This window comes from Cryptomeria japonica, chromosome 7 (genome assembly GCF_030272615.1).
Source record: "Cryptomeria japonica chromosome 7, Sugi_1.0, whole genome shotgun sequence".
NCBI lineage: Eukaryota > Viridiplantae > Streptophyta > Pinopsida > Cupressales > Cupressaceae > Cryptomeria > Cryptomeria japonica.
The window spans coordinates 115,081,021-115,096,328 of NC_081411.1; positions in this window are offsets into that span (position 1 = coordinate 115,081,021).

The window sequence follows — 15,308 nt, forward strand, 5'->3', positions numbered from 1 at the left end:
ACATTTATCTGCAAATTTTTTAAAAGCCTTGATCCTAGCTTGTCGAAACAAAGTGACTTATCACATGAGAATAGTCCTTGTTTGGATCTTTTGATAGCTCCATCTTCTATGCTCGATGTCACTCCTCTGGTGTGTTTCTTGGCTTCCCAAAATAATCATTAGGAAGATCAGGAGGTGGATGTCATGCTTGAATAGCTACATTAGCATAATAGATCTTCTACCTCTCTCTTTTCTCGCTCTTTTGTGCCCATTCTTTTATGTGTATCCCTATTCTTCTATTTGTTGTTTCTAGTGATGTCTACTTGGGGACGATGAAAATCATTGAGATCTCTTTTGGTCTCTTTCATGTTGACTCAAAAGACACATGTGTTCCCTTTCTTTCAAGGTGGTTTCCTTTCTTTGGGGAATGAGGACTATTCTATGCATATATACATGATATACATGAGTTATCGTACAACATACTGACCCTAAGGAATGCGAAGCCACCTTGTTCTTTGTGTTTTGTGTTCATTATCCTTGGCTTTATTCCTTTATTGGGAGCTAAATCTTTGCAATAACGTGCTCCCTCTCTTTCTCTCCCTTGGGTGTATCCTACCTTAAATAAATCACTCCCGATAAGGCATGCATGATTGCTTTAACATGGGGGCATACACTCTACTCATATTTTCCTTCTTGATACTTTGAGTTGCTTAGTGGACCTGGCTTTGCTTTTTAATTTTTGGTATACTTTCTTTTCATGACTCATAGTGAGGGGAACTTTGCTACTTGTAGTCATGGTTCTCTCCTTTTGATCTTCCCTTTTACTTTGTCAATCGAAATCATAAAATCCTTAGTCCACTGGGGGCTTGGTGTATCTTGCCTTTGTGATGTGGTGAAATTCTTTCAATCATGTTTCCTTTTACTTTACCGGTAGTACTGGCATATTGTAATGCCCATACCCTAGTTAGGTTTGTAAAACCCGTTTGACCATGATTGACTTCCTATGTGGCATTCTTGAATGGTAGGTTAACCATGGTGAAATGTGTAGTTTAGATAATATAAATAACTGTGCATACTTATTATTGTGCTTTTGCATCGATTCTCGTGTAAATGTAATTGTTCCTAACCCTTGTGATAAATCTTGAGCTAACGCCTTCATTGAATATGTATTTGTATATGCATGCTTGTATGAATTCATGAGTGCAGGAGATTGTAGGTACAACACCGCTTAGGGCAAGGTTCATCTCCTTTGGGAATTGCAAGGTTGAGTATGCCTCCTTCATCTTTAGAATTCGGATTTAGTGGTCATATAACTCTCGTCTTGCCTTAGCCATGGTTAGGTGAGCATCGTGCGTGGATTCATGGAGCTTGCTTTTCATTGGGATGCGTGTCAAGAGATTTGAAGGACTTCCTCGTTTTGCGTGCCTTGCACGAGGTAAGCGGAGTTTGTTGTTCTAAGTATTAAATTCAAATTTATGAGTAGACGTGCACATTAGTAATTTAGAAATTTAAATGGGTAGTTTCCTTTATATGATTAATCATTAATTTAAGAGATTGCTTTAAATTATTATTGTAGCAAGCTTAAGGTATTTAACTGGGGTTAGTGTGCTCATTTACGCATTTGTAGTTGAGAAATTAGAATAAATAAGACTCTTGCATTAGATTAGTCATTTATTTAAAAATGTCGCTTAATTATGTTATAGCGAGTTAATTTAATAGCTAATTTTAAAATAATGAATTTAATGAGTTATGCGTTTTGGAAAGGAAAAATTCAAAGTCATTTGGGAGATGGGAATAAATTAATCATATTCGCATTTGGAAGAAAAAGGGTAAATTTTATTATTTAAAAGAAATTATTTCTTTTTACTTGTTAAGTCGATATAGTATAAAAGTTTGATTTTTAGAAAATTAAATTTATCAAATGCCTTACCCGGTCAATAGTTCCGAAATATAAAAGTAGGCCTAAAATGAATATTGAGGAATTAAAAATTTAAAACTCAAAAAGAAATAGAAGCATTTTAATTTTAATAAGGAAAACAAATAAGATGTAATAGAGAATGGAATTGAATGACTCCCATTTGGATTTTCATCTATTTTATTTTAAAAATAAAATGCCTAAATTCGAAATTAAAAATTAGAGAAAAATTAGGGTTTCTCCTTTTTAACCTAGTTTTGAAAACATTTTGGGGGTTCTTTGGCTTTTGGTCTTTTTTTGGAAAAACATGGTTCTTGCAGGAGAGATTGGGGATCATGGACAAAGGATGGAGTTTTAGAGCAGCAAATTTGGGGGCTCATCATCAAAACTCTTCCTGGAATGCATTTGGAGGTAGGATTCTACTCTTCCCTTTGATCTTTGCTAAATAAAATAAGAAATATAGATGCTAAAAAAAAAGGGATTTGGTTCTTCATGGTATGCTGTTTTTTTTTCTGTATATCCATGATTACTCTTAGATTCAACTTGAGTTTTTGAGAACCTTGTCATTTTGGGGCAAGATTGTAAAAAAAAAAAAAAAAAGAAGTAGATAAGGAGATGAAATCCATTTGGGTATTTGAGTTTATGTTCTAGTTGTGAATATTGTCCATTTCTTTGCTTTGAACATTCTGGAAACAAAATATATAGATCTCTATATGTTGATATCTTCTATTATTTCTCATTGTAAGAATCATTGATTTGATTTTAAAGAAGAAACAAGAGAAGAGAGAATAAACATTTGAAATTTTAGAGGGATTGGTTTCTTATCTGTAAAAGAAAAATATGTTGGGTTTTGGAGGGATTGTATTTTTTTTTTACCTGTTAAAACCCAAGAAAATGTTGCAGCCCAGAAAACTTGCTGGCTGTCTGTCTTGTTTTTGGTTATTTTAAAAAAAGGAAAATTTAATTTAAAAAAAAATATAATAAAAAAAATAAAATTTATGCCCCCCCCCATCGTTGGGAGGAAGCATTGCTACCACGGTAGCTACTGCTACCAGTTGGTAGTAGCGCTACCACTGGTAGAACTGCTACCAAATGGTAGCAGCGCTACCAAGGGTAGCGCCTGCTACCATTTGGTAGCAGCGCTACCAATGGTAGCGTGGCTACCAAGGGGGCCCATGTGGTGGTCCACGTGGGTAACCCCAGTTTCAATGGTTTTTTTTTTTTTTTTTTAAGTTTTAATTTATTTTAGTTTATTTTTATTATTATGTATGAAATAATAAGTGAAGTGAAATTAATGGAAGGAGATAAATATAGTTAAGAAGTTTTAAATTTAGTTCTCTTTTATATCATCTAATTTTAAATTCAACTTTCTATTATATTATTTAATTCCAGGTTAGCAAATAATATTTGGATTTAGATAACCGTCTCTTGGTAGAATTATATCTCGTTTATAGTTATTGATTTCTCTTGATTTTGACATGCTCGGGTATTACACATCATTAACATGGGTTAATTATTAATGATGGATTAATGTGAAGTTTTAAATAAAAGTTAGTCTGACAAAACCATGAACTTGAATCGACATTAATGGATAGAAATGATATGAAAAGAAAAGAAAAAAACAAAAAAACGAATACCTCTTCCGGATGTTGTCCTTGCAGATTAAATTGCTGTAATAAAATTTGGTTAAGTAATAGTGAGTCTGTTATGCTAGTGTTTAGTCATAAGTCAGTCAAACCCCTAGTTAGGCTACCGTCAAACAAGAGAATCTAGGTTTGTTTGTTTTCTTTTGTTATGATTCAATTTGACCCGCTTTTAAAAGGGATCACTATGTAATAATCTATCGAGGTAGAATAGCGTATGTGTTCGCCTAAAGGGCAAAATTGTAAAGACATGTAAATATGTAACTTTAACTATATTAAATGCCAGAGGGGTCTTGCAGTTGAGCAGACCCGGAGATGTAGCCCTTTAGGGGTGAACTCCGAGATCATATCTGTGTTATGCGATGTTCTTTTAGTTCCTTTGTTTCATGCTTTAAGTTATCATGTATGGTTGTTATCTTGTATAAGTGTATGATGGAAAATTAACAAATTTAAATCAAAAGCACAAAATCAAACATCTTGAGGAATGTAGTTATTTAAGTTCATAAAACATTGTGAATTATGATTATGGCAAAGTATCTAAAATATTGTAATTAAAGTTGTGGAAAGAAGTATTTTGATAAGGTTAATTAAACGTAGTAATAGTGGAAAGAATCTTGCTAGGTTACATCAATGAATTAATTTGTTAATAAGCATGTTAATGGGATGAATGTAAAAGGGAAACGAAGTTAAAAATTATGTCACAATTCCTAGATTGAAATCTAAAGGATGCACATCATATAAATATCTACTTTTTACCTTATTAAATGAATCATGCCATGTTAATTATGTTTCATTACATTGGACGAATTTGTTAAGTTATTTCACGCTTTAATCTTAACAATAATCCTCACCAGATTAATTTGATAATCGTGTGGACTCAACTAGTCTTCCATAATTATAGCCCCAACAAATGAATTTCTTTATGATTGCTAAAGATGAACTGAAAAGGAAGGGATTCAATTAGTTGTTGATACATTAAATCTAGTAAAAGAATCTCTCTCATATTGTCTTCATTTAACAAAAAAAGGTGATATGTAACAAGATAATTGTATTTCAATCCTAATCGAAGAACATCACTATGATCTTAATATTCGAATCTCGAAATGATGAATGTCATCTAATTAACGATACTTAATTTAAAGGATGCTCTCGTGTGTCCTAATGCATATCCATCTTAGCGAAATTAGTCCATTTATTTTCATTATTAAAACTCCAAATGAATTCCATGACTACTCACATTATACCTTTCATAAAAGAACTTCAACTCATCAGTTGGCTATGCATGAAATCAAATTGAAGTTAATCCTTAAGGAGCGAATTCTTCCTATTAACCATACCTTCTAATATTTAAAAATATATATATATATATATATCAAATGTGGGTGAATACTTTAAAATCAATGATGGAATCCTCGTTTTACTAAATGTCGTTTAACCCTAGACGAATGAATCTCATTAAGCATATTTATAGCATTAAAGGATGATGTCAAGTGTGGATGGTTATCTTAGAATCCTAATGAAATTATGAATTAAAGTGCATTGAGTAATTAACCTCTCGATGGCCTCCTCATCAACCAAAGTAATTGAACGCTTCCTAAAATTATAAGATGTCAAACCATTGGACACAAATATAATCAAGATCTATGCATTATCTCGTAATTAAGATATCCAGTTTAATGGATCTAATGACGCAAGTTGAGTTAGGTATAAGGTTATGTAATCGCGTTGGGAAACTCCTTAGGATCGCTTTAGCCTTCTGCTGTGTTATCTAGTTAGAAATAACTTTGAGATAACATCAATCTATCTTAATATTGTGATTTTTCATTAACGCTCTTAATTATTATTTAAAAATAAAAAAAAATTTTACACTCTATTTGAGTGTTTTTAACTTAAACCCTTAGGGGTTTCCTGGTGGGGCATTACACATATGCTTATACTCTCACTAAAGTGGGGGCTCAATGTAGTGTCATAAAATTGTGACCTTGCAATTTTCGACCGCATTTGGGTCTTCACATTGGTAGACGAATCCCTAAGCCTAACTAGAGACCTAAGACATGCTCATACCATCATAAACTTGAATTTTCTTGTACTCGCACTGCCTGCTCTCACTACCTGTCCTAAATTAGGGTTGGACAAGGGTGTGGCGCCCTTGTCCCTACCTGATTTTGGGCCCCCTCTTGGTCCTATCTTGCATTGGGCTTGTCAATTGCGAGCGGGAAAAGGTTTTCCTATGTCGGCCTAAGACAAAAAATTAGTTAAAAACCCTAATTTGCAAGTATATAAGGAGAATTTTTCCCTCCTATTTGCATAAGTTCAATAAGAGAAATTCAACAAGTGAGTTGATGATAAGAGAAATTGATCACAAGAAAAATTAAGTGCAAGCATTCAAGCATCCATTGAGCATCTCAAGTCTCCCTTCCAAGGCTAGGTGTTGCATTCAAGTCAAGGATTCAACCATTGAAGAGGAGATATTTATCAACATTCAATACATTCTATTCCACATATGCTTTCAAACAACTCCATCTATATTTCAATTGCAAGCTATCTTGAGGTTAATTCTACTTCAGACATTTCCTTTCATTTACTTGAAAGTATTTTTCATCATTTGGTTAATTCCAAAATGGGGTTTGACCTGAAGGAAATCCCTCAATCCCAATAACGTTTCCTCTCTATTCTGTGTGCAGGTTGTAGGTGCATAGTTGTAATTGTAGGTTTGGGCTTCATTTTTAGAGATGAAAAAACCCTTTTCGGTGCACAGATTTTTTTCGGAGGACCAAGTACACTTTCAAGCCAATCCCAACAACTTTAACTCAAATTTGCAAGGGAGATTTGTTTTGACATTTTATTGCTAATTCCAGGTGCACAACTTCATCCCGCATCTCTATCATAAGTTATAATCATTTCTTTTTCATCTACATGCTTAGTTTCAATTCACGTAATTCAACTTGTCTATTTTAAAAGAGGGTTACATTATTTTCCCGATTATTGTCAATTCATTTTACATTCAAACTCTTTTCATTTGAGATTGGATCTAATGAATTCAACCCTCCTCTTTTAAATGTAATGTGTGCATGAGAATTTGAAGGGAATCATTTGTGAAACTTTCACTCCTTTCTTGAGGAGGGTAAAGCTTTCCACTTGATCTGTTCACCATCACTTTTCAACTCATTACACCTATTCATGTGGTTCCATAGCATCCAAATCTTTCTCAGATTCAAACATTGTTTTAAAATCTTGAATCTACCTTAGTTGTTATACTATTTATTTAGGAACCTTGCTCTAATACAAAATTTTGAACACTTTTGGATCCTGAGAGGGGTGGGGGGGTGAATCAACATATATTAAAACTTAACCATTCATTTTGTCATTCATTATAATTATCATATGTAAAAGAGTAAACAACTAAAAATAATAGATCAATCACACAAGGACACCAAGTTTTTACATGGAAACCCTAATATGGAATAATCTACAGTGAGAACTATCTCGCTATATGAAAATTGATTACAAAATTTTAGGCTCTAAGCCAAGGAAGCTCACTATTCATGATTTGGACTTGCAGGCTAAGGCGCAAAACCTTAGGGAAAGATACAGTGGACTTAAAAAAACACTAAATATCACTTTTTTAGGGCAAGATACATAAATCTGATTACAATGAATAACTATTGTTGAATTGAAGAGATATGCATCCTCAGAAATGCTTATTATAGTTCATAGTTCTAAACATCAAAAACCAACTTCATTATTGCTTATTTTCATTTGTGGACCTTCGCTCTTACACTTCACACCATATACTACTTCTCATACAACATATAATCTTCCAAAAGATCTCATCCTTCATATATCATCCACAACAAGAAGATACATCAATTAGGTCATCCTAATTAGGTGTAACATGTAGAATATAATGAGTCAGCTCCAAATCCTTTCTCCAAACCAATGCAAAATAAAAACAAGACGTGCGAAGCATCACACCATGTCAACACACCTTCCAATCAATCCCAAATTATTGCCTTCAACTCTGCATGCTACTGCACAAACTAAAAGAACTTAAGTTAACTCTCGAAAATGGAACAAATAATACAATTCAACAAAACATACTTCAAAATATGATGGGGAAATCTATAATACCTATGGATGGATAACATAGCATCATCTGACACCAAGAACACTATATAAATGAATTACAACATCAAAACTTTAAAAAGCGGAGGAATGTGAAGCATTCATGCAAATAGGCACACTGTGTCTGCATAATCGACACTTAGACCACTACAAATTCAATTGTGGAATAGATGGAAACATGAAACTAAAGATATAATTTTTTTTTGCATCGACCAACAACCACAAGAAAAGATGAATCAATGTGGTACAATGTAGACCAAAAGATTGAACCCTATCTAACAAACTGTTCACCAAAAAAGTCACACTTAGCCAAAATTTGTCACAATCATCTAAATATATCTTCAATGCTTTGGAATATTCATGATACAGATGGATATATCATACAATCACCACCATTAATCTCTATACATCATAGTGAACACAGAAGAAGACCATTGATACAAAACCATTGATCATATACTTTTGAACCTTGGTAACATCAATGGCAACAAGTTTGACATCAATGACATCAATGATTTCCACATCCCCTACACATCATTTTGATTCCAACTTCATTCTTTAATATCTCATCCACTCTCCAATGAGCTCAAATGGCATAGAAACTTTGTAGGATAGTATAATTTTCTCTTAAAAATGAGGCAATATGTTGTATAGAAAGAGATGTTGGAGAAGAGATTCAATAGATTGAAATACAATATTGATAAGAAAAGATAAGGAGAAATCCATCTCAAAAAAGGGTCATTTTATGTCCCCTTATTATTCATCAAATAATTAGATTGATCATTGCTTAGATATTTACCTTTGTTGCTAAATATTTTACACCTATGTACAATCATTATGACCCAGTTAGGGTATCATCAAGTTTAGGTGTAATATTTTAATTATCATTTGAACCTTGTCAATCTCACTATGGTTCAATCCCTATATTCTAATTCCCACATTTTTTAACCTCCTAAAAATTTATAATGAAAAGTTAAATTTGATGCTTTTGTTAAAAATAACTGAAAGAAGAAAATTATGTCATTATGCAATAACGAAATTTGCATACAAATGCCATTTCCAATTTAGTTATGTGCTTAGTTTGAGAAAATGGATTAATACACATAGATATTGATAAATGGTGCAATAATATGTAAATTAGGGTTTATTCCATAGAATTTTCCTATCCCCATGCACATGCATCCCAAGACATTTATTCACACTTTACCCTTATATGCATATTTTTTCATACCTTTTCTCAAACCATCCCTTTGCGGACTCTCAATATTCCAAAATTTTAATTCAAGTTCTAATTCATTACCATCCTTTATGATCCCACCCTAATCCAACTAAATATGTATTTATATAATTTGATGTTGTGCTCATTCATTTGAAGGTATTCATGTGCATTCATTTCATAGCCTTGCATTTAATCCTACTCTCTCATCCTAAAAACATATAAGGAGAAATTAATAATAGAACACTTGGTATTGATAACTGAAATGGATTCAAAATATGTTTATATTATTCTAGGATTATATTGTGTATTTTTATTAATCTTTACACATATTTTTAAGGGTTGACCTAGAAGAACAAGCTTGATAGCAACACAATGACAATCCCTTAATAAGATATATCTATATAATTTTAGTTTTATATAATATAGAACGGTAACTTTAGCAAGTAATGGAGTGCACATAACCTTGATACAATTAAATTTACATGTAGAATATGAATCCATTTCTAAGATAGAAACAATTTACAATTTAACACTACATTAAAAACTATTCATTTTTTTGTCATAGAATTTACTACCCTTAACCATTAAATTTACTTTTATAACTTAAATACATTATCCTACATAATTGTTGATTAATCAAACTAAATTAATCACTTTTAAATATCAATTTATATGTTAAACTAAGGGAATGTTTATTTTTCTTTAAACATTAAAGATGAATCTATTATATTAGAGGAGGGACCTACGTTTATATGTCAAAGTGTTACAATTAATTAAAAAAAGATAATTGTCTCATATGTTCGTGCATAATCATAACTCTCCATCTCAATACAATTCCATCCAAGCATTTTTAAAAATTGCATGAGGTGGAAAGAGTATTAATCTCATTCTCCTCTCCTAACACACACATATAGATATATATTGTTTGTTTAGTCAGATATTTGTGATGGCTTCCTTCAACAATATCACTACATCTCATTCTACATCCCTAATCAATGTCATTTTAGATTTTTAAACAAAATAGTGTAGGATTTATTTTTCAAGAAATAACATGCTAAAAATGCACACATTAAATCCAACATTATAAAGCATAGCTAGAGCAAGGGTGATGTATTGACCTGTATTGACACATGAAAATAAAGGTACATGTAATAATTCAAAACATGATAATTACATATATTATCTCTAGTCTAAACAATTACAGCATAGCACAAGAGGCTAATTAAAATTAGTTTATCAAAACATGTATAGGTGATACTCTAATCAACATAAATGAATCACACAACTACATCACATTAGTCAAGCATGATTGTAAACCATAAAATCTAATATATTGTTAAGAACATAAGTTTAATAACAAGTATAATTTAACACATATAATAAACATAAACATCTCATGTCCAAAATCTAATGCATATATGATGATAATCCATCCACAAAATAGGTCCCCAAAACATGTAGCAATACACAACATTAATACACAAATTAGGATATGGTAGAAAATGGACATCGGTAGGCCTTACATTGAATGTTTAGATTTATGTTAATTTCTATGCACCTAAAACTAGGTTGTGAATTTAAAAGCATTGTTGAAACATTTTATGCCCATCTTAAGCCCTAATCAAGTCCTTTGATCATTTTAATACTTTACAACAAGTTCATAGACATACTGAATAAAATATAAATCTCTAGTTTCATCATTATAAATGTAAATGCTAATACAACTCTATATGGTAATATTAGATCTCTGTAATGAACTAAGGCATTAACCTTTTATGCAATACCCTACAAAATTTTGTTTCTCGGTTGGTAGGAAGTGACTAATTGAAGTAAAATCACATTAGATCTAGACTAATTTTAAATTTGGTAAAAGGGGGCCAAGGTTGCACATACAATATTAAATCATATTTAGAAAAATGACTCTAAGAATGACTACAATCTTAAAAGATGATGAATAAGAACGTAATTCAAATTTAAATTGTAAACATTAAAAATAAGAAAAATGAAAAATGAAAAATTTAGATTTGTTTAGCTCCAACTACATTCGAGATTTCAATTCACATTTAAGATATCCATTTACAAATTCAGTTGACAAATCATTTATTCTGCATAGCTTGAGCTTTAACAATAAGCATGATATTTACAACAGCCTATTTTCACACATCCTAATTGTAAATCCTAAAAGGCAAGTGCAATTAAGAAGTGTTTTCAATGTTATACTTAAGTTGTGGTATTAACTTCAATCTGGTTAATCTTGGGTTTCTATTTTCAATGTTATACTTAAGTTGTGGTATTGACTTCAATCTAGTTAAGTGTGGGTTTCTAAGTCAATCTCAAATTCTTCTTTTCACATACATATATGTTATCTTTTCTTTTTGCTAATAGTACAATTTTTGAGCTACAATATCCATTCTATTTTTTCTGATATACAATATTCATTCTATTTTTGTAAATTCATTGCAACAATGCCTTTGTTAACATGGCTTAGGTCTATCTTTTACTTTTTAGATAATTAATATTGTTGTTTGAAACTTTTAGTTCAGTTTGATAGAATAACTTTAGTTATTCATTAATAACCCTAGGTTAGTTTCATACTTAATATTGTTGTGATTTCATTGTTCATGGGGTTTGTTGCATTTGAAATGTTAGTAATTTATGATTATTTTATTCTTAGTAGATCTAGAGCCTTATTCTTGTATACAAACCATAGTTTCGTAGAGTTTTTTGAAAGGGAATGTAAGGAGAGAACATATACATATAATATTTATAAATTAGTTATAAAAAATTGTATAAGAATCTTGGAATTATAAATGAAAAATATTTTTGTTAACATATTAATTAAAGTACTAAATTAATAAACTAGTAAATTGTTAGATAGTAGAGTTGTAAAAGGATTACAAAAATTGCATTAAACATTTGATTTTTGAAGTGAAGATTAACAACGAAAATTAAACTACTAAATTAGTAAATTATTTTTCTTGGTGTTGGAGTCTATAAGATTTTTTCACTTGTGGTTGACACTCCATATAGAGGTGAAACTGGTCATTACTTTTACACTAGAATCAAAGAGCATAGTGTATACATTAAGCATGAGTGGACTTTTAAATCAGCCCTAGTTGACCTATCCTCTTCAACAAAACAACATATTTGTTTATAAAGCAAATAAGTTTTGTTCAAAGAAGACAACTTAAAAAAAAACTCAAGGAAGCCATAGAAATCTACAATCACGAGCCACTAACCTCAACCATGATGATTCTTGGAATCTTAGTCTTTCATGGAAGCCTTTGTTATCCAAGCTTTAAAAAACTATCACCATGTCATTTGATCCTTAACTTGACTAGTTCTTTCTCCCCATCCTAGTTCTCTCTTTTCTATTCACCCCTCTCTTATTTGTTTTTTTTCCTCTCTCCTAATTTTAGGAGTCTCGCTCACTTCCAACTCTATTTCCCACTATTTCTACCCTTGGTTGTTGGCTATTGTTTGAAACCTCCCCCCTCCTCACTTCCTTCTTTTATCTTTCTTGTTTAGTTGTTTGATTCCTATTTGGGAAGATCCTTTGATAGCCTATGATAGATTCTTAAAACATGCAAGAGCCAAGAATAGAGGTAATGGTTAGTAATATTGACCAATAATAATGACTAATTGTGAATCCATAATTGGAGAAATTTATTTGGGGAGTTTATGACAACATATGAGAGGTGTAAGAAAATTTACTATTTAAAGTGTATTTGATTCCTTATGATGGGCATTGAATTTTTTTCCAACCAACATTAGCACCACATTTGAGAGTTTTTTTAGCTCATGGTTTTGGTTTCCATTTGGTGGTTTCATGTATTTGAATCTTCCATAAATTAGTGCTTGAAGAATTAGTTGCAGTACAATAATTTTTAGGTAAATAAGTGATATTGAAATGATGTCCAAGTTCTTCTAGGTTTAATTGCTAGTGAAATACTCTTCTAATGACTTGCATTAAAGTGTGTTGTAATATCTTTTAGATTTGATAATAAATTGTTTAAATTTAGAGTATGGGGGTATTCTCTTGAAATTGTTTTCCCCTAATAAATTATTATTCTATCATTATTTATTTTCTTATGAATGTGTTTCTTCACTTTCTATAATAAATGAGCAATTTTTAAAGTTTTACGTATAGAATTCCTTTCAAGATTAACATAGGAAATTATTTTCATACACTTTACTTCCTTAGAGTCATAGAAGGGCCTCAAATCATAAGCTAGATACATTATAGATCTCATTATCATCCTCCATAAGGGACTAGGTGGTGGAATACTTTATGAAATCCTAAATTATTGGAGAACCGACTCATAGAAAAATGACTTTAAAGTTTAATTATATCAACCTTGAAGTTTTTGTGAATTGCATACACCTTATAATGTACTAAATCCTAGATGTATACCTCCATGCCCTTATATGGATGTCATGTAATTGTAATCCATTTTTTGCCCCTTTGGTACAAATATTTTCCTAGGAAACTATATGGGGAAACATTTATGAAATTAACTTTGGTTAAATGTCTCATGGGGGATTAGATGTCATTTTGAGGCAAGTCAAAATAGACTTAGGCACCAAAGGGAAAACAAAAATTCCATAAATTCATTAAGCCTCTATGTGCAAGAAAGGAAAGAATTTGGATTTGTTTCTTTTCTTTTGAAGAAGCCTAAACTTTACCCAAATAGAATAGATGGGCTATGGTTTCTTTCTTAGAAATTGAGTAAACACATGTGCCCATGCATGCTTAAGTTTATTTTTTGCTTAATTTTAAAAAATGGAGTGTTCCCATGCAATTTTTTAATTATGATAAAAAAGATAAATTAAAATATTTCCCTATCTTAGTGGAGAAACTATTACTTAGCAATTGAAAATAAATTATTATTAATAATTTCATTTAAAAAATACAATTGAAGATTACTGCTTAAAAATAAGCAACAAAATTAAAAATTTATGGTGCCACTAGCTCCACAAATTACTCCTTAAAAATTTGAGCAAAGGGAGTAAGGCAAATAAGATAAATGACCACATGGGAACTTTCCCTAAATCCTATCTTCATAATATGAATAATAAAATTTTTGACACATGTTAAGGCCACATTGCATAACTCTAGTAAGATGCATGGCATGGTGCATGAAAAGTGAGAGAATTCATGAATTTGTAGCAAGTAGTTTCCATGCGCCTACATGTGTCCAAAATAAGGATTCCACTTGGCTACATTCTATTTTGTATTAGTTATGTCATATTAATGAAAAATTTTAGTTGGAAAAGATCTAAATAGATGTATTTTTGTCTACGGTTCACTGACTTTCTTGGAGAATGTTTCATATGGTATTGTTCTTTACCTCATTGAGCATTTCCACAACCCCTTAGATAGTTATTTTAGCCATTTTTCTTGGAGGACATGCTCGCTTAAACCTAATATTGACACTCATTATGGAGAAAAAGGTAAGTGAGGGATCAAACCACGAGACTTGTAGATGTGACACTTAAAAAAAAGAAATAAAGACAATGATAGAGGTTTTAATGCAACAAACAAACAATTTCACAATCATTAGGATGACAAGGGTAGATATATTATATGAGATAAATGAAGGATTCCATGAAAGGTATAGTCATTATGAAGAGGAGTACAAGTTTAACAATTGAGCAAGATGGAATGACCAATGTGGGTTGAGATACAAGAGATGACATTTTTTAGCACATGAGAAGAAAAGAGATTGGTGGAAGGTCTCTTAAAGAGTAAGGAACAATTCATAGCCATAAACTTGTAACTGATGAAATATAGTAGATACAAGAAACAAAGGGTGATATAGAAGACATAAAGTATAGGTTAGTATTTATGACAATCCACATCCATGTGCATGACAGATGAATTTTGTGACAATGCCAAATTAGGAGCATTTAGTGCACAAGATACAATTGAGGAAGACTACTAAGACAGTCACTCCTCCATCACAATCCAATATCTCCATTTCTCATTCCTACACTGAAGCAACTATCAATAACCTAGACCAAACTATTACATCCTTACAACACCAATTGGCTTCTATAACTCAATCTAAATTCAGTGTTCCCGCATTAGATGTAGCAATCCCATTATCTAATGACATTGTTCATGTGATTCCTCCTAAGCATATGGAAATTCCTCAAATGGAGTTATACAATGAAAAAGGTGATCCCTTAATTCATGTGAAGACATTTCAAACTTAGTGTAATGATTTTTCTCATGATCAAAGACTCATGGAAAAATTATTTGCTCAAACCTTTAAAGATAAACCTTGCAACATGGTATTCTTCTTTGTCTCCTTATTCTATTACCTTTTTTCAACAAATGGCTTATGATTTCATTCAACAATTTCATAATAACATTGATCCTACTTAAGATTACTTTGACATAGTTGATTCATTGTAAGCAAGG